At 37.9% G+C, this 18,921-nt stretch overlaps 1 protein-coding gene across 1 annotated transcript in view; it reads right to left on the bottom strand.

Annotated features, from left to right (window-relative positions):
- The window catches only part of EIF3E (eukaryotic translation initiation factor 3 subunit E), a 238,298-nt gene that overhangs the window by 141,156 nt on the left and 78,221 nt on the right, over window positions 1-18,921 (bottom strand). The window lies entirely within an intron of this gene.

An 18,921-nucleotide genomic window follows, 5' to 3' on the forward strand; every position in this document is an offset into this window, starting at 1 on the left:
CTTGTTTATATTCTGGAGATGAAATTAAATAACATATGAGATGTTACTGAAATAGTCCTTAGTACATGGAAAGTGCTCAGTAAACTGTAGGACCAGTTATCTTTCTAATTACTGATGTTCTTTTGTCTCATATAATTTGTATCATTTTTCTATAAGAGCATATTCTGTGTGCAAGTTGCTGCTCTAAGGATTTGGTGGCAGAGGAGTCCACCAACACCTTAGTCTGATCTCAAAGGATGAATAAAGGAGGCAGCTGGTTTCTAACATCTTTGCTTTGACAGCTCTCAGAGCACTAGAGCCTCCCATGCATTTGGGGCTATTGGTAGCTTCTGGAGAAAGAGTGCTTGAACATCCTCAGAATGCAATGTTTTTTCAGGGAATAGTATCCATGTGTCTCAAAGTGAAAATTAAATCCAAACTTCCTTCATCATCAAACACTTGCTGTTCCTCTTTGAAAACTTGGTAAATCTGGTGCTCATGAAAACATGGGTTAGTGAAGATCAGCGTAAAAGGCTAAGTAACACATGTCTTTTTCCTCCTCTTTGGCTCTTCATTTTCATGGTCCTAATACTTCTCCACCAGAAGAAAAGCAAGGAAAAAAACAAAAACAAAAAGATGTAGAAATGATACTACAATGTAAAGGATCACTCCTCAGTTAGTGGTAGAAGAAATGTTAGTTTGATGCAATACAGCTTGTACTGATAAAGACTGATCAGTAAATTATAACTTAGAGGTTTGAAATTACTACATTTTTTATTGTATTATTTATTTAAGAATTTTGTGATGTTTTAATTGCATTATCTATGAAGAGCAGAAGCTGTATCACAAAATAATTAGTATTCTTCATTTTGAGGCTTTTATTTTAAAATACCTATAGAGAATGTTTTAAAGATGATGCTCAAAATACAAAATGGAAACTAGAAAAAGTAGTACTGGGCATTTTCATATTTATTTACATTTACAGAGAGGCAAATCAAAGTGAGCTTTGATTCTTTAATGTTTCAGATTGGACCAGGGTGAAATAGCAGAGGATGTGGAGATAGTTATGTATCTTGAAGGGAGACCCAACAGGATCTGTAGTTGAATTGGGTCTGGCATGTGAAAGGAAAAAGAGGAGTCAAGGATAACTCAGATGTTTTTACTCTGAGCACCTGGAAGGATGACTGGAGTGAGAAAAGCTGAGAATGGAGCAGGGATGAGGTAGGGATGAGCAGAGAAGAGGAGTTCCTTTGGCGTCGTGATTAAGTTTGAAGTTTGATTCTACTATCTTAAACAGTTTATTTTCCCACAAACTTATTTTGATTAAACCTCTTGGATTCCAGAGTATAATATTCCTCAATCCAAGCCCAGGGAAGAGATTTTGCTCTTCATAATTTGGCTTTTCACATTTCCAACAGTGTGACAATTTTTTTGAGATTATTTACTTTGAAAAATAAAAATGTAAGTATAAAGAACATGGAATAACTATCAATTATTGCTATCATTAAGTGTTGAGTATTGTTCTAACTGCTTTATAACTGTTATCTTTTATCCTGTTTTCAGATAAGAGAAATTGAAGATTTATAAGGGCCTGGGGATAACAGTTAACACAGCTAGTGAGACCAGTTTGACTCTAAAGGTGATGATTAAAGGCATTAAAATATATTTTATGTGTTTGTTTTTTCTTTTTGAAAAATTATAATACTGGTATTTATGCATATATTGGAAACATTTCTAATTTTTCTTTATTACCTTTGATAAGCATACTTTTCAGTTTAATACTAAATGAAAGTAAATATTCAAATTAATCAATCATAAACAATATTGAGCATGATTTATTATGCCTGGTTCCAATTTAAGAATTGATAGGGCATCAGGACAATCATATTGAATTGTTATCAGAATGGGTAGTCATAAAAATGAATGTTTACAATATTGTTAAGTAAGCTGAAAAATATGTCAATGATATACACCAGATAGCTTCAATTTTGAAAATCAGGTATTAGGCCAGGAAAATTTTTTTAAAAGTTCAAAGTGTGTATCTTTCTGAAAGATGAGCTTAATGAATGACGGAGTTTTTGTAAATATAATTTTCAAGATGACAAACCTAGTGAACAGGTACTGGGTCAAAATATTAAAATATTAATGTGGGCACATTAGTTCAGGAGGAAACTTCTGAGTGATGATGAACAATTGCCCAAATGAAAGAAAGGAGATTAATCAATTACTGATTAGCCTGGAAGAAAATTCAATCACTGGATTTTCCACAGAAAAAATCAGGCTCCTCTGGGCTGCACACTAAATAAGACTAGAAGAGGAATCTTGTGGTGCCAAAAGCAAATCTGGATTAATCATTAGTGGCTGGTCCTTTGACAAGTGTGGTTTCCTGCCTGGAATGTCATACCCCTGCATTGAGTTTTGACTGCCAGCATGGCCAGAGACCATCTTCCCTACATAATAGCATCCTATGGAAGGTCCCATGATGTCCCACTTCTCTAACATCTTCTTCGGAGTAAATTATGTTAAAAGAGTGTCACTAGTGGCACTGAAGGTGAAAAAAAGTAACAAAAGGGCAGATTGGTGCTTGTGGGGAAGGAAAGTCTCACTGTCTTGACCTGGTGATAACGAGGGTATAGGCTGACTCTGCAAATTGAAACTTTACTTTTACTTTTTTTTGAAAGTCTTCAAATTTTTATTCATTCATTCATTCATTCATTCATTCATTCATTCATTCATTCATTTTTTAATGTAAATCCACGTTAGTTAACATATAATGTAATAATGGTTTCAGGAGAATTTAGTGATTCATCACTTATATATATAACACCCAGGGCTCATCCCAAAAAGTCCCTTTCCTAATGCCCATCACCCATTTCTAGCCCATCCTCCCACCCAACACCACTCCAGCAACCTTCAGTTTGTTGTCTGTATTTAAGACTCTCTTATAGTTTGCTCCCCTCTCTGTTTTTATCTTATTTTTCCTTCTCTTCCCCTATATTCACCTGTTTGTTTCTTAAATTCCACATATAAGTGAAATCATAATATTTGTCTTTCTCTGACTAATTTCACTTAGCATAATATACTCTAGTTCCATCCACATTGCTGCAAATACCAATATTTCATTCCTTTTGATCACTGAGTAATATTCCATTGTATATATACCACATCTTTATCCATTCATCAGCCAATGGACATTGGGCTCTTTCCATACTTTGGCTATCGTTGATGGTGCTGCTAATAAACACTGGGGTGCATGTGCCCTTTTGAATCAGCATTTTTGTATCTTTTGGATAAATACCTCGTAGTGCAATTGCTGGGTCATAGGGTAGTTCTATTTTTAATTTTTTGAGAAACCTCCATACTCTTTTCCAGAGTGGCTGCACCAGTTTGCATTCCCACCAACAGTGCAAAAGGGTTCCCCTTTCTCCTCATCCTTGCCAACATCTGTTGTTTCCTGAGTTGCTAATTTTAGCCGTTCTGACAGGTGAGAGGTGATATCTCATTGTGGTTTTCTTTTTTTTTTATTTAACTTTATTTTTTATTTTTTAAAATTTACATCCAAATTAGTATATAGTGAAGCAATGATTTCAGTAGATTCCTTAATGCCCCTTACCCATTTAGCCCATCCCCCCTCCCACAACCCCTCCAGCAACCCTCAGTTTGTTCTCCATATTTATGAGTCTCTTCTGTTTTGTCCCCCTCCCTGTTTTTATATTATTTTTGTTTCCCTTCCCTTATGTTCATCTGTTTTGTCTCTTAAAGTCCTCATATGAGTGAACTCATATGATTTTTGTCTTTCTCTGACTGACTAATTTCACTTAGCATAATACCCTCCAGTTCCATCCACAGACTTGCAAATGGCAAGATTTCATTCTTTTTGATTGCCGAGTAATACGACATTGTATACATATACCACATCTTCTTTATCCATTCATCCATCGATGGACATTTGGGCTCTTTCCATCTTTGGCTATTGTTGACAGTGCTGCTATAAAAATGGGGGTGCATGTGTCCCTTTGAAACAGCACACCTGTATCCCATGGATAAGTGCCTAGTAGTGCAATTGCTGGGTTGTAGAGTAGTTCTAATTTTAGTTTTTTGAGGAACCTCCATACTGTTTTCCAGAGTGGCTGCACCAGCTTGCATTCCCACCAACAATGCAAAAGAGATCCTCTTTCTCCACATCCTTGTCAACATCTGTTGTTGCCTGAGTTGTTAATGTTAGCCATTCTGACAGGTGTAAGGTGGTATCTTATTGTGGTTTTGATTTGTATTTTCATTGTGGCTTTGATTTTCATGTGTCTGTAAGCCATCTAAATGTCTTTTTTGGAGAAGTGCCTATTCATGTCTTTTGCCCATTTCTTCACTGGATTATTTGTTTTTTGGGTGTTGAGTTTGATAAGTTCTTTATAGATTTTGGATACTAACCCTTTATCTGATATGTCATTTGAAAATATCTCCTCCCATTCCGTCAGTTGCCTTTTAGTTTTGTTGATTGTTTCCTTCACTGTAGAGAACATTTATATCTTGTTGAGGTCCCAATAGTTCATTTTTGCTTTTGCCTTGACTCCAGAGAAATGTCCAGTAAGAAGTTGCTGGTCAGGAGACCAGGTAAAAGAGATTGTTGTCTGTTTTCTCCTCTAGGATTTTGATGGTCTCCTGTCTTTCATTATTTAGGTCTTTCATCCATTTTGAGTTTTGTGTATGGTGTAAATAATCCAGACTTACTCTTCTGCATGTCGCTGTCCAGATTTCCCAACACCATTTGCTGAAGAGACTTTTTTTCCAATGGATATTCTTTCCTGCTTTGTCAAAGATTAGCTTGCCATACATTTGTGGGTCCATTTCTGGGTTCTCTATTCTGTTCCACTTATCTGAGTGTCTGTTTTTGTGCCAGTACCATACTGTCTTGATGATTACAGCTTTGTAATACAGCTTGAAGTCTGGAATTGTGATGCTTCCAGTTTTGGTTTAGTTTGGTAAAATTATCCTGTTACACATTTTAAAAGATATTTGTTGAAAAGTAAAGAAAAAATGATTATATTTTCAACTAATTCTCATGTATCCATAATCAGATAATTAGACAAGTCTCTAAATTAGACTATGTATTCTCTAGTTTCAATCAGCATTAATCAAGAAAACTTCCTTTACCTCTTAGGTTCGTGTGCTTGACTCACACAAAAGCTGATACGATTATGCACACTTTATGATTTTTTAATTAAAAAAATTTTTTTAATGGTTATTTATTTTTGAGAGAGACAGCATGAGTGGGGAAAGAGCAGAGAGATAGGGAGACACAGAATCCAAAACAGGCTTCAGGCTCTGAGCTGTCAGCACAGAGCCTGATGCAGGACTTGAACTCATTGACTGTAATCATGACCAGGGCGGAGGTCCGACGCTTAACTGACTGAGCCACCCAGGTGGCCCTCATGATTTTTTTTAGATGGGCTGAATCAATCTGGAAATCACATTCTCCCCTCCTCCCTAAAGAACCATATTCTTTCTTTTCTATAATCAATGGAACAGCTTCCTTCCTCTCTCCATCTCTTGTTGATATTAGCTGCTCTCCTGGTCAGCTATTACTTGGCATTCTGATGCCTGTCTTTGCTACCAGCTGTTTTAAAACTTCACTTTTTCTTTTCTTCTTCTTCTTTGGTTTTTTTTTTAACTAAATGGCAGTGCAGAAACACTTTTTTCCTTAATGGTGAATTTATTCCAGAAATGTAACATAGATTGAGATTCTGGCAATTATAGGCTTTAAAAAAAAATAGTAGGCCTTATTTAAAACCATCCTTAAGGTGAAACAGTGAGGAAAATTAAGAATCTCTTTTAGAAGAAAAAAAGCTTTAAAGATTCATAATAACCTCAATCAGTCCTAAGTAGTAGGTTAATAAGGTCCTTTTTGTAATTTAACATTCTTTTCTTTTGGTGTCTCATTGAATGTTAATGTGCTATATCTTTACTGTATTCATAATTTTTTTAAAAGCCTGCTCATTTAATGCATAGAATACTGATTTCCCTTTGGATATTTTAGACTCTGGTTTATTTCCTCATTTCCAGTCTTTATAATTTTCTACATAGATAAATGATTGTATTTTTCTATTCTTAATTTAAAAACAGGTCATGAGAGAAAAGTTATGCCAATGCAACTAATCTTTAGATTGCTAGTGCCAGGAAAGCAACATTCATAATATTGTCCTCACTGGCTTTCCTTTTGGAATTGTGGTGCCAGGGAAAATGATTTACTGCCAGCCGGGACTGAGACTTGGGCTTTGTAGAAAAGATTTATTGGCATCAACTTTGCATAAAGCCATAATCAGTCCTGAAAAGACATTTGTCACCATAAACCCTTATTTTCAGGTGCCTGACACTTTCCATAAAACTATACTTCAAGTGGAAAAGTCATTTGGGTTTTCAGAACCTTTAGTCTGGTATTTCTTGATCATTTAAAGAAAGAACATTTCTTGAACTTTCTGGATACACTAGAACAGTGTTTCTGGGACCTATCCCTAGGTTTCCACGAAGCAGGGAGGGGTGGGAACCATAAATGTACATTTTAAACAAGTGCCTGCAGAGATTCTGCTGCAAGTTGAAAACTGGAAGACATTCCCAGGAAAATGGGTATGGCATCCTGCGCATAAGCTCAGGCCCTGTTTGTGTCACCTTGACTAACCAATGTTGACCTCTCTGTCTCATTTGTTTCCTTATGTATATTCCTTATATATGCTTTAATTGGGCAAGTAGACTTTCTATTTATAAATCGTGAAGTTTAAAGAAAATAAAGCAAGGGAGTACCTTACAGGAAGTACGTATAGGAAGCAGATGATTCATCTTAGTTCTACTCTTTTCCCTATAATCTGTAATGACAAACACAAACACACAAGCAAAATTACATGTGTGTGCACGCACATGCATATTCAGTCAGGCGAGGAGCAGCTCTAGGAAGAGTGAGCTGATCTCTTGATCGGAATTAGAAACTTAAAATTCACTTGTAGGAAGCAGCAATTAAGGCAAGGCTACAGCCCTGCAAAGAGTTGAGGTTAGGGGACATAAAAAAGAGCCAAAGTTTATTGCAACATGGACAATCAATAAGGCCCTGTCTTGAAACCCCAGTGTTAAGGAAGACTAAGAAGCTGGAAACATTCCTCAAGTACCAGTGACAGGCCCTCAGATTTGAACAAAGAGTTTAAAGTGCTTAATGCACTTAATGTGGCCTGCAATAATAGCCAACTATTTACTTTACCATATTCGTTAACTTGCCAAGAAACTGTGCACGAATTAATTAGTCCATCGTTTACTCTTATCTGTGCCACAAATCAGAGGGGTTCAAAAGTCAACCTAAAAGCACTTGTGCATTTCAATTGATTCCAAATGTAAAGTCATTATAGCATTTGTTTTTTACAAAATAATTTATAGCAAGCATCCTTTATAATGTGAATCTGTGAGCTCTATCTGAGGTCATTTACGTTTTAAGTTCTGAATTTTATGTGATTGTTGCGTTCTACTTCCTCTTAGAAAAACCTCCCTTTAGTCAATTTTGGAGAAAATAGAGTAAATCATGAAATCAGCCAAAAGAAAGAAACCACCAAGCAGTAGTACATTTTATCATGTAGCTGTTATTTCCAGATTTATCCATTTTGGTGCTAGTTCAAAACACACTGGTTAGATTGTTTATTTTAAAATGAAATATATATTCAAAGAGGGGTTTTGCCTTAGTCACTGTTTTAAAATAACCAAAGTATATTTTTTGAGGTGTTACAAGGAAAAATAAAAATCTGGTAAATGTGTGCTCTTAATATCCAAGTCTTATTTAATATAATGGATTTATTACTGGGACAGATACAAATACATTTATTAATTCAAAATACAATTTTATGTTGACATAGAGACCTAGGTCCTCAACAAATACATTTGTTCAAATGTTTTAATACTGGTCTAACATTTATTCTGATGATTTAAAATGGATTATAGATTATTCAAAAAGAACTATTCAAATACTAGAGATGAAAAGCTCATGAAATATTTTAAATGCTTGTTGATTATAAAAACGTAAAGCATGAACTTGTGCCTTCAAACAATCAAAAATCAATTAAACAATTGATATTGATTAGACTGACTTTCTTAGATACGCTAAGAAAATTCAAAAGAACTTTTGCATGGAGCCCCAGGGATGCTACATTGCTCAGCCCCAGTCGGCGTTCATACTGTGTACTGAGGATGGTGTCCACTGGACTTAAGCAGGGCATACCCAGTCTGTGGGGTTGGATGCAACAGCCCTTCATGGTTCCTGTCCTCAACCAGCTTACAATCCATTTGAGCAAGGTGAAAAAGCAGGCAAAATTGAAGGTAAGATTAATACACATTAAACAATACTAGCAAGAAAGTATATATAACAATAAAATGAAAAAGAAGGGAGAAAAAATAAAATTAAGATGGTATATGTCAAAGACATGGGAATACAGTTTGTTTCTTTTGCCCTCATTAGGTGATAATGGGCAGATTCTAAAATAACTTGAGCATGTAGTTGAGGACACGCTCTGTATAACAGCATTGTCTGTGGGCACTGAGAAGCCTGGAGATTAATGACTACAACCGAGGCGCTGGCAAAAATTTAAAAACTGATCCAAAATACCTTTAGTCATTTGATGAGATTGGGAAATTTCAGTTTCAACGTGAAATTACTGACTTGATAGTTTACATTTTATTTTTGTATTTTAATCACTTTGTGAATTTATAATTCCATGCTAAAAGCATCTATCTTATATTTAAAACCTCCCAAGAATACTGGGTCGGGGTGGAAGTGAGTTTTGTTTGGGGACAGAGTTGTGTGTGTCATGTTATGGATAAAGAATGGGTTCACAAAGACAAATTCCATGAAAAACATTTCTTGGAACCTTATGAAAAAATGCTGTCACACATAAAGTTGAGCATGCAATTGTAGAGTGGTATAGATAGTTGAATGCTATAGGTGTTTTATTCATCGTTCAGGCCTTGGCTTAGGAATCACTTCCTCCAGGAAGCCCATCCTGATCTCTAATGTTAGGTTACATGTCCCTTCTGTGGCTTTGTGTGCTGAACTATCAATGCACAATGCACTCAGTTGCAATTGCCTGTTTACTGTTCTGTCTCACATAACAAAGCAGCAACAACAGGAATTCATTAAACATTTTGCTTAATAAATCATCTTTCTTAAAGCTTTAACTAATTATCTCCTTTAATAAGAAGAACCATATAGTGAGGTAGGTATGACTATTATCTTACTCTAAAAATGAGGAAATAGAGGTGTAAAGAGGTTAAGAAACTGTCCAAGTCAGAGAGAAATAATTAGAAGTAAAAGAGTCTGGTTGCTTTCTCAGCTTTTCAAAATTTCAAATCCATCACTTTCTACTGGTCACAAACATACCTGTAACAATGGTGGTTCTGCCTTACACGGGTCAAAGAACTTTGTGAGTCTAGTGTTGTGTACTATTAGATTCCTTCTGCAAGTGTTTTTGTGAACTCTGGTAGAGCAGCTCTATAGCGACACAGAATCTTCTAACAAGGTGCAAATTCAGCAGAATCACAGATAATCCTTCTCTCTTTTTTAAATTTTATTTTTTATTTTTTAAAATTTACATCCAAATTAGCATATCGTGCAACAATGATTTCAGGAGTAGATTCCTTAGTGCCCCTTACCCATTTAGCCCATCCCCCCTCCCACAACCCCTCCAGCAACCCTCAGTTTGTTCTCCATATTTATGAGTCTCTTCTGTTTTGTCCCCCTCCCTGTTTTTATATTATTTTTGTTTCCCTTCCCTTATGTTCATCTGTTTTGTCTCTTAAAGTCCTCATATGAGTGAAGTCGTATGATTTTTGTCTTTCTCTGACTGACTAATTTCACTTAGCATAATACCCTCCAGTTCCATCCACAGACTTGCAAATGGCAAGATTTCATTCTTTTTGATTGCCGAGTAATACGACATTGTATACATATACCACATCTTCTTTATCCATTCATCCATCGATGGACATTTGGGCTCTTTCCATCTTTGGCTATTGTTGACAGTGCTGCTATAAAAATGGGGGTGCATGTGTCCCTTTGAAACAGCACACCTGTATCCCATGGATAAGTGCCTAGTAGTGCAATTGCTGGGTTGTAGAGTAGTTCTAATTTTAGTTTTTTGAGGAAACTCCATACTGTTTTCCAGAGTGGCTGCACCAGCTTGCATTCCCACCAACAATGCAAAAGAGATCCTCTTTCTCCACATCCTTGTCAACATCTGTTGTTGCCTGAGTTGTTAATGTTAGCCATCCTGACAGGTGTAAGGTGGTATCTTATTGTGGTTTTGATTTGTATTTTCATTGTGGCTTTGATTTTCATGTGTCTGTAAGCCATCTAAATGTCTTTTTTGGAAAAGTGCCTATTCATGTCTTTTGCCCATTTCTTCACTGGATTATTTGTTTTTTGGGTGTTGAGTTTGATAAGTTCTTTATAGATTTTGGATACTAACCCTTTATCTGATATGTCATTTGCAAATATCTTCTCCCATTCTGTCGGTTGCCTTTTAGTTTTGTTGGTTGTTTCCTTTGCTGTGCAGAATTTTTTATTTTGATGAGGTCCCAGTAGTTCATTTTTGCTTTTGTTTCCCTTGCCTCCAGAGACGTGTTGAGTAAGAAGTTGCTGCGCTCAAGATCAAAGAGGTTTTTGCTTGCTTTCTCCTCAAGGATTTTGATGGCTTCCTGTCTTATGTTTAGGTCTTTCATCCATTTTGAGTTTACTTTTGTATATGATATAAGAAAGTGGTAGATAATCCTTCTCTTAATACTTTTTAGGCATATATATTAGCTATCTCTTCCTCTCTTTGGCCAGATCTAAGAAGGATAAGAAGGTGGGAGCTACTGAATTTTATTTCCAAAATTATCAGTCAGTTACCAAAATAAAAGAATTTGTTTTCAATCCACATTATCTGTTTACTCTCTGGAGGTTCTTAAACTGTTAGACCCAATTTTTCTTCTAAGTTGTCATATGATTGATAGACCCAATTTTAGTCCTAATTTACTAGAAGAGTCTTGAAAGATATTGTTAATTTCATCAAATTCAAATTACCTCAAAAACTCCAGTGTGCAAGCCTTCCAAATTAAACAATCCCTCCCTTCCCCACCCCTGCCACGTATACTAACACATTCACTCACAAAGGTATAGAGGGTTTTTCTTTGTGCTTTTCTGGATCTCTAGACATTACTAAAACTCACACATACAAGTGTTTTTAGTTCAACAAGATACATATCAAGAAACCAAATACATATCAAGAACTATATCTGGGGCACCTGGGTGGCTCAGTCAGTTAAGCAACCAACTCTTCACCTCAATTCTGGTCATGATCCAGGGTCATGGGATTGAGCCCTGCATCGGGCCAGGATGGAGCCTGCTTGAGACTCTCTCTCCTCTCTCTCCCTCTGCCTTTCCCCAGTTTGTGCTCTTTCAATCTTTCTCAAAAAGAAGTATATCTAAAAACTACTTAATTTAACCATCCTTTCATTCTTTAATCTGCCTGTTTATTCATCCAACAAATATTTATTTTAATGTAATAGAGTGGTTAAGAAGCTTAAGCTATAGAGCCAGGTTCCCTGGTTGTGATTCCTAAGTATTCCAGTTATAGGCTGTGGGACCTCGGTTGGGACTGTCACAGTTTCCATATTGCTAAATTGGGGATTACAGTAATATCTATCTTATAGGATTGTTATAAGGACTGATTTAATTAAAACACATAAAATGCTGAAGGCAGCATATAACACATGTAAATCTCTATTTATGTTGTTGTTATTCTTATTATATGTTATTATTGTTATCTATGCTTGATCAATTTAAGTCTTTCTAAGGACAGATACTGACTTGATGGGGGTCAGCGAGAAGATGGCGGTGTAGGAGGACACTGGGCTCACTGCATCCTGCTGATCACTTAGATTCCACCCACATCTGCCTAAATAACCCAGAAAACCACCAGAACAGATTCTCCGGAGCCCAACATAGATGGCCCACGGAAGAGGGTAGGAAGGGCGGAGAGGCAGTGCGCTCTACACGGACTGGCGGGAGGGAGCCGGGGTTGAGGGGCAGCCAGCTGGCCAAGCAGAGCCCCCGAGTCTGGCTTGCAAAAGCAGAGGGACCGGATGGAGTGTGTTCAGACAGCAAGCGGGACTTAACATCTGGGAGGTTATAAGCTAACAGCTCTGCTCGGAGAGCGGGAGGGCTGGAGGACAACTGGAGGGAGAGTTGTTGAGCCCCAGACGTCAGAGCTCAGCTTGGCGGGAACAAAGGCTCTTGCCAGCACCATCTCCCTCGCCCATCCCCCAGCCAAAATCCCAAAGGGAACCAGTTCCTACCAGGGAACTTGCTTGCACCACGCAAACACCCAACGCTGTGCTTCTGTGGATCCATCCCTCCGGTGGCAGGTCTGACTCCCTCCCAGTGCTGCAGGGCCTCTCCTGAAGGGGATCACTGAAGGAAAAGTGAGCTGAGCCTCCCTCTCCTGCCCCTGTGCACCTTGCTGATCCACCCCAGCTAATACGCCAGATCCCCAGCACTATAAGCCAGGCAGTGTGCAAGTAGCTCAGATGGGCCACACCACCCCACAGTGAATCCCACTCTTAGGAGAGGCGAAGAGAAGGTACACACCAGTCTGACTGTGGCCCCAGCGGTGGGCTGGGGGCAGACATCAGGTCTGACTGCGGCCCCGCCCACCAATGCAAGTTATTCAAGACAGCACAGGGGAAGTGCCCTACAGTTCTGCACCACTCCAGGGACTATCCAAAATGATGAAACAGAAGAATTCCCCTCAAAAGAATCTCCAGGAAATAACAACAGCTAATGAACTGGTCAAAAAGGATTTAAACAATATAACAGAAAGTGAATTTACAATAATAGTCATAAAATTAATCGCTGGGCTTGAAAACAGTATAGAGGACAGCAGAGAATCTCTTGCTACAGAGATCAAGGGACTAAGGAACAGCCAGGAGGAGCTAAAAAATGATATAAAGGAGCTGCAAAATAAAATGGACACAACCACAGCTTGGACTGAAGAGGCAGAGGAGAGAATAGGTGAACTAGAAGATAAAATTATGGAAAAAGAGGAAGCTGAGAAAAAGAGAGATAAAAAAAGGAGTATGAGGGCAAAATTAGAGAACTAAGTGATCCACTAAAGAGAAATAATCTATGCATAATTGGTATTCCAGAGGAGGAAGAGAGAGGGAAAGGTGCTGAAGGTGTAGTTGAAGAAATAATAGCTGAGAACTTCCCTGAACTGGGGAAGGAAAAAGGCATTGAAATTCAAGAGGCACAGAGAACTCCCTTCAGACGTAACTTGAATCGATCTTCTGCATGACATATCATAGTGAAACTGACAAAATACAAGGATAAAGAGAAAATTCTGAAAGCAGCTAGGGATAAACATGCTCTAACATAAAAAAGGAGACTGATAAGACTCGTGACCGATCTCTCTACTGAAACTTGGCAGGCCAGAAAGGAATGACAGGAAATCTTCAATGTGATGAACAGAAAAAATATACAACCGAGAATCCTTTATCCAGCAAATCTGTCATTTAGAATAGAAGGAGAGATAAAGGTCTTCCCAAACAAACAAAAACTGAAAGAATTCATCACCACTAAACCAGCCCTACAAGAGATCCTAAGGGGGATCCTGTGAGACAAAGTACCAGAGACATCGCTACAAGCATGAAACCTACAGTCATCACAATGACTCTAAACTCATATATCTTTCTATAATAACACTAAATGTAAATGGACTAAATGCGCCAACCAAAAGACATAGGGTATCAGAATGGATAAAAAAACAAGACCCATCTATTTGCTGTCTACAAGAGACTCATTTTAGACCTGAGGACACTTTCAGATTGAAAGTGAGGGGATGGAGAATTATTTATCATGCTACTGGAAGTCAAAAGAGAGCTGGAGTAGCCATACTTATATCAGACAAAACTAGACTTTAAATTAAAGGCTGTAACAAGAGATAAAGAAGGGCATTATATAATAATTACAGGGTCTATCCATCAGGAAGAGCTAACAATTATAAATGTCTATGCACCGAATATGGAAGCCCCCAAATATATAAAACAGTTACTCACAAACATAAGCAACCTTATTGGTAAGAATGTGGTAATTGCAGGGGACTTTAACACCCCACTCACAACAATGGATAGATCATCCAGACACATGGTCAATAAAGAAACAAGGGCCCTGAATGATGGATTGGATCAGATGGACTTGACAGATATATTTGGAACTCTGCATCCCAAAGCAAAAGAATATACTTTCTTCTCAAGTGCACATGGAACATTCTCCAAGATAGATCACATACTGGGTCACAAAACAGCCCTTCATAAGTATACAAGAATTGAGATCATACCATGCATACTTTCAGACCACAATGCTATGAAGCTTGAAATCAACCACAGGAAAAAGTCTGGAAAACCTCCAAAAGCATGGAGGTTAAAGAACACCCTACTAAAGAATAAGTGGGTCAACCAGGCAGTTAGAGATGTCTCTAAAGAAGACATCCAGATGGCCAACAGGCACATGAAAAGATGCTCAACGTCGCTCCTCATCAGGGAAATACACATCAAAACCACACTCAGATATCACCTCATGCCAGTCAGAGTGGCCAAAATGAACAAATCAGGAGACTATAGATGCTGGAGAGGATGTGGAGAAACGGGAACCCTTTTGCACTGTTGGTGGGAATGCAAACTGGTGCAGCCACTCTGGAAAACAGTGTGGATGTTCCTCAAAAAATTAAAAATAGACCTACCCTATGACCCAGCAATAGCACTGCTAGGTATTTACCCAAGGGATAAAGGAGTACTGATGCATAGGGGCACTTGTACCCCAATGTTTATAGCAGCACTCTCAACAATAGCCAAATTATGGAAAGAGCCTAAATGCCCATCAACTGATGAATGGATACAGAAATTGTGGTTTATATGCACAATGGAGTACTACGTGGCAATGAGAAAGAATGAAATATGGCCCTTTGTAGCTGCGTGGATGGAACTGGAGAGTGTGATGCTAAGTGAAATAAGCCATACAGAGAAAGACAGATACCATATGTTTTCACTCTTATGTGGATACTGGGAAACTTAACAGGAACCCATGGGGAGAGGAACGGGGAAAAAAAAGAGGTTAGAGTGGGAGAGAGCCAAAGCATAAGAGACTCTTAAAAACTGAGAACAAACTGAGGGCTGATGGGGGGTGGGAGGGAGGGTGATGGGTATTGAAAAGGGAATCTTTTGGGATGAGCACTGAGTGTTGTATGGAAACCAATTTGACAATAAATTTCATATATTAAAAAAAAATAAAAAAATAAAACCACTTGATGGAAAAAAAATAAGGACAGATATTAATTCTTCTGACAAACAGATGCACTCTTAAAATTCTCCTAAAAGGTGTTTTAGCTTTCAAATTACAGAGAATACACCTTACTATAGGTGATTCTTGTTCCTAAGAATAATCCTGGTGAAATGGGAGGTGAATATTATAAAAATATCTATTTATTGAGAGAATCCTCTCCAGAAAAACCATATTCTGCAGCTTAGTGGCATCACAAAGATAGAATGTATATCAGAAGCTGAGCTAAAACACTTAACTATTTGCATAAAAGTAGAGAAAAAAGAGCAGAATAAAAAATTACAGGAAAAAGTAGGGACTGGTGTTCTCATGACAGTTTAATTCTGCTGATCCTGATAGCCTTGCCCCAAAATGGGGTGGAAAGTGAAGATGTGTGGTGACACAGCACATGGATGAATGGGTGTTTCCCACCTCGCACAAGATCCACTTTTGGTCTGTAGTAAAAGATAGGGATGTGACTACCCAATCTTCTTTCGGGTTCTTGTTCTCTTCTTTCTCCTTTTTTTTCTAGCCTTCTTCATTCTTAAATTCACATTTTCCCCATTCTCAACACTCATTTTAGTAAGATGATGACCAGAGTCACAATCTATTCTTTGATTTTTCTTTCTGAGCCTCTTCTCTTTTCTTACAATTTCATACCAGCAGCATTTTGGGAAAACCCAGAAATTAGGAAGGGAAGTGTTCTGCAATGCCCCAAGTGCCAATTAGCTGAATGGATTGGTAAATAATGAGGGTTGAGGATAGAATCTGGGGGAGGGTGTCTGGATCTAGGCAGTGTAAACCCCTGAGAGCTGCAACTCATTGGCAGTGTATTTCTCTATGTGTTTCAGAGAATCTAAAAATTCCATTTAGAATGAATAATTTGACTCCACACCTAGTGGCTCTATCCCACAACTTTAGAAATAATACTTTGAAATTATCTAGATGGACATTCTGGTGGTTCTGGGGATAATGATATGTTCATAAGGTTAAGCATGGTTGAAGTTTTATGTAGTTCCACTGTTTGGACTTCTCTGGGGACTCTGCTGCTTCCTGAAGTTAGAGCTCGATTTAGCTCTTTTCCACCAATCTTAGCAGGCTATGGACAGACTGAACCCTCCTATGGGGTTGAAATCAATTGCTGCTGGATCTAATCAGGGTTTCTCCAGTGGATCATTCCAGCATGACAATAAGAGAAGCAAGCATTATTCCTCAGGGCAAAATTAGTTTTATTGCACTTCTAATATAACCAATTTTCATAAAAGGGAAAGACTGGAAGTAACTTGGATAATTTCTAGCTCCCAGGCACTGACAACATGATGTGTTAACTGTGGTTTAAAGTTTCATGGTGACATTTTATTTCCTATTTTGAGGGAGGATAGGCTCTTTCAGTTATTTTTATAAGCTATTTAAAGTCTGGTCAAGTTTTCTGCTTCCACTACACCATAAGAGAGAAATTTTTAGATGTTGGTTATTGTCCAGTGTAAACCTAAATGTCACTGGAGGAACAAGGAAAAACCGTCATCGTGAAGGTTGATGTAGAAAAAGGGATATGGCTGTTGTATCTGATTTACCTGTTCCTCTGTCTAAGCTTTGATCCCTTTGCAGAAACCTAGAAGCTTTGATCCCTCTGCAGATCCCTTTCCTGTACATGGAGAACCTCTGTAACAGGGCAAAAGGAAATTAAAATTAAATAGGTGGATCAAATTGGTTTTGAGAGAGCACCATGGTAGAATAAACAAGATGAAGCAAGAAGTAAGGTTAGCACTTGGAATGCATTTTAGAAATTGTGTGTACATCCTGAAGGAGAGGTGGTTCTTTCTTTTGGTATTACTTTTTTCCTTTTAGACATCAGGTACTCAGAATTGGATCACCAAGTCATGTGTGATTCACTTATGTATTTAATTATGTGGTTATTTTTAATAATGGAAGGAGCAGACATGAACCTACCACTCACAAGTGCTTGACAAAAACAGGAGGCATACATTTGACTCTCAATTTCTGAACAGCCAAAGAAGAGAAAGGAATAGAATCAGTAACATGATTTGCAATGTTTATGAAATAATGATAAAGGAAGCCTGTTCCTCATTCTGACTCCATGAAGAATTTTCTGCTGTTAGTCTTATAATGAGGGCATTATAAAATAAAATAAAATAAAACTACTCAGAAACATCACTATCAATACATTTCATAGAGTTTTATCCACTTTGGCACTGTTTGTTGCACTGAATGAGGTTAGGTGATGTTAGCCCAAGCCTGAGTATACATGATCTGCCAACTTTATGTAGCTCAACCTGTAGCACAAAAAGTATTCAGAACTCTCATCTCTTAAGTTTTTTGAGTGAAAGATATATGCAACTCTCAGTGGCATTGAAATCATCACAGTACCTGTCTGGTCCTAGACTTTCCCAATTTTTAACCAAAAAACAAAAAGAAAAAAGAAAAAAGAAAAGGCTTGATTACCTGTACATCCCAACAAACCCAACCCATTTAGAGAAAGTCTGTAATTTGGATGACCTTGCTTATATTCTTCTTCATTTATCCTTAAAATGCTGTTGCTTCACTTATTGAATAATTTTTTAGAGTGCCTATTGTGTGCTAGGCACTGGTCATCAAGTGCTGATGATATAGTAGTGAACAAAAGACACAATTGTCCTGCCTTGATGGTGTGAGTGAGGGGAAAAGCAATTGTGAACTTGGAGGAGGCAATACAGGAACAGGCAGTGTAGAGCCTGCCAGGAGATATGAGGGACTTTGAATTGTACTCTGAGCAAGATGTACAGCTAATGGAAGGGTTTGAGCAGAATGACAAGATCTTGTTTAAAGTGACTCAATCTGGGGAAGAACTAGACCAGTTCAGTGAAATGATCCAAGACAGATTAAAAATCAAAAAGAACAATTCCCAGTTTCTTTCTCCTAGATCGCTTTTGCATAGAACATTTTTTTTTTAATTTTTAATGTTTATTTATTTTTGAGAGACAGAGAGACAGAGTGCAAGCGAGGGAGGGGCAGAGAGAGAGAGAGAGAGAGAGAGAGAGAGAGAGAGAGAGAGACAGAATCCAAAGCAGGCTCCAGGCTCTGAGCTGTCAGCACAGCCTGACACGAGGCTCAAACCCATGAACTATGGGGTTATGACCTGAGCCAAAGTTGGATGCTTAACTGACTGAGCCACCCAGGTGCCCCTCTCTATTAGAACTTCTAACACTTGTCCTTCTTTCACACTCTCGGCTGATGCTTACTTCCTATTTCACAGAGAAACCACCAACTCTCTGCTTTCTCACTACCACTTCCATCTTTCAGTCCTCAGTATCCTTGCCCATTTACTCTGCCTTCCTTTTGGTCACAACTCGTGAAGTGTTTATACTCTCTTTACTAATCCAATAGTCCCATCTCCCGTCAACTACTCAAGGACATCATTCCAGAATTTGTCTCTTCTCTCTATTGCATCATAATTCTTCATTTCTTTTTAGCATCATTCCCATAAGCATATACATATGCTAATACTGTTCCAGTATTACGAAAATCCTCTCTTGACCCCAATCTACCATCCAGCTTTAGCCCTGTTT

Source organism: Felis catus, chromosome F2, assembly GCF_018350175.1.
Source record: "Felis catus isolate Fca126 chromosome F2, F.catus_Fca126_mat1.0, whole genome shotgun sequence".
In the NCBI taxonomy this organism is placed as follows: Eukaryota; Metazoa; Chordata; class Mammalia; order Carnivora; family Felidae; genus Felis; species Felis catus.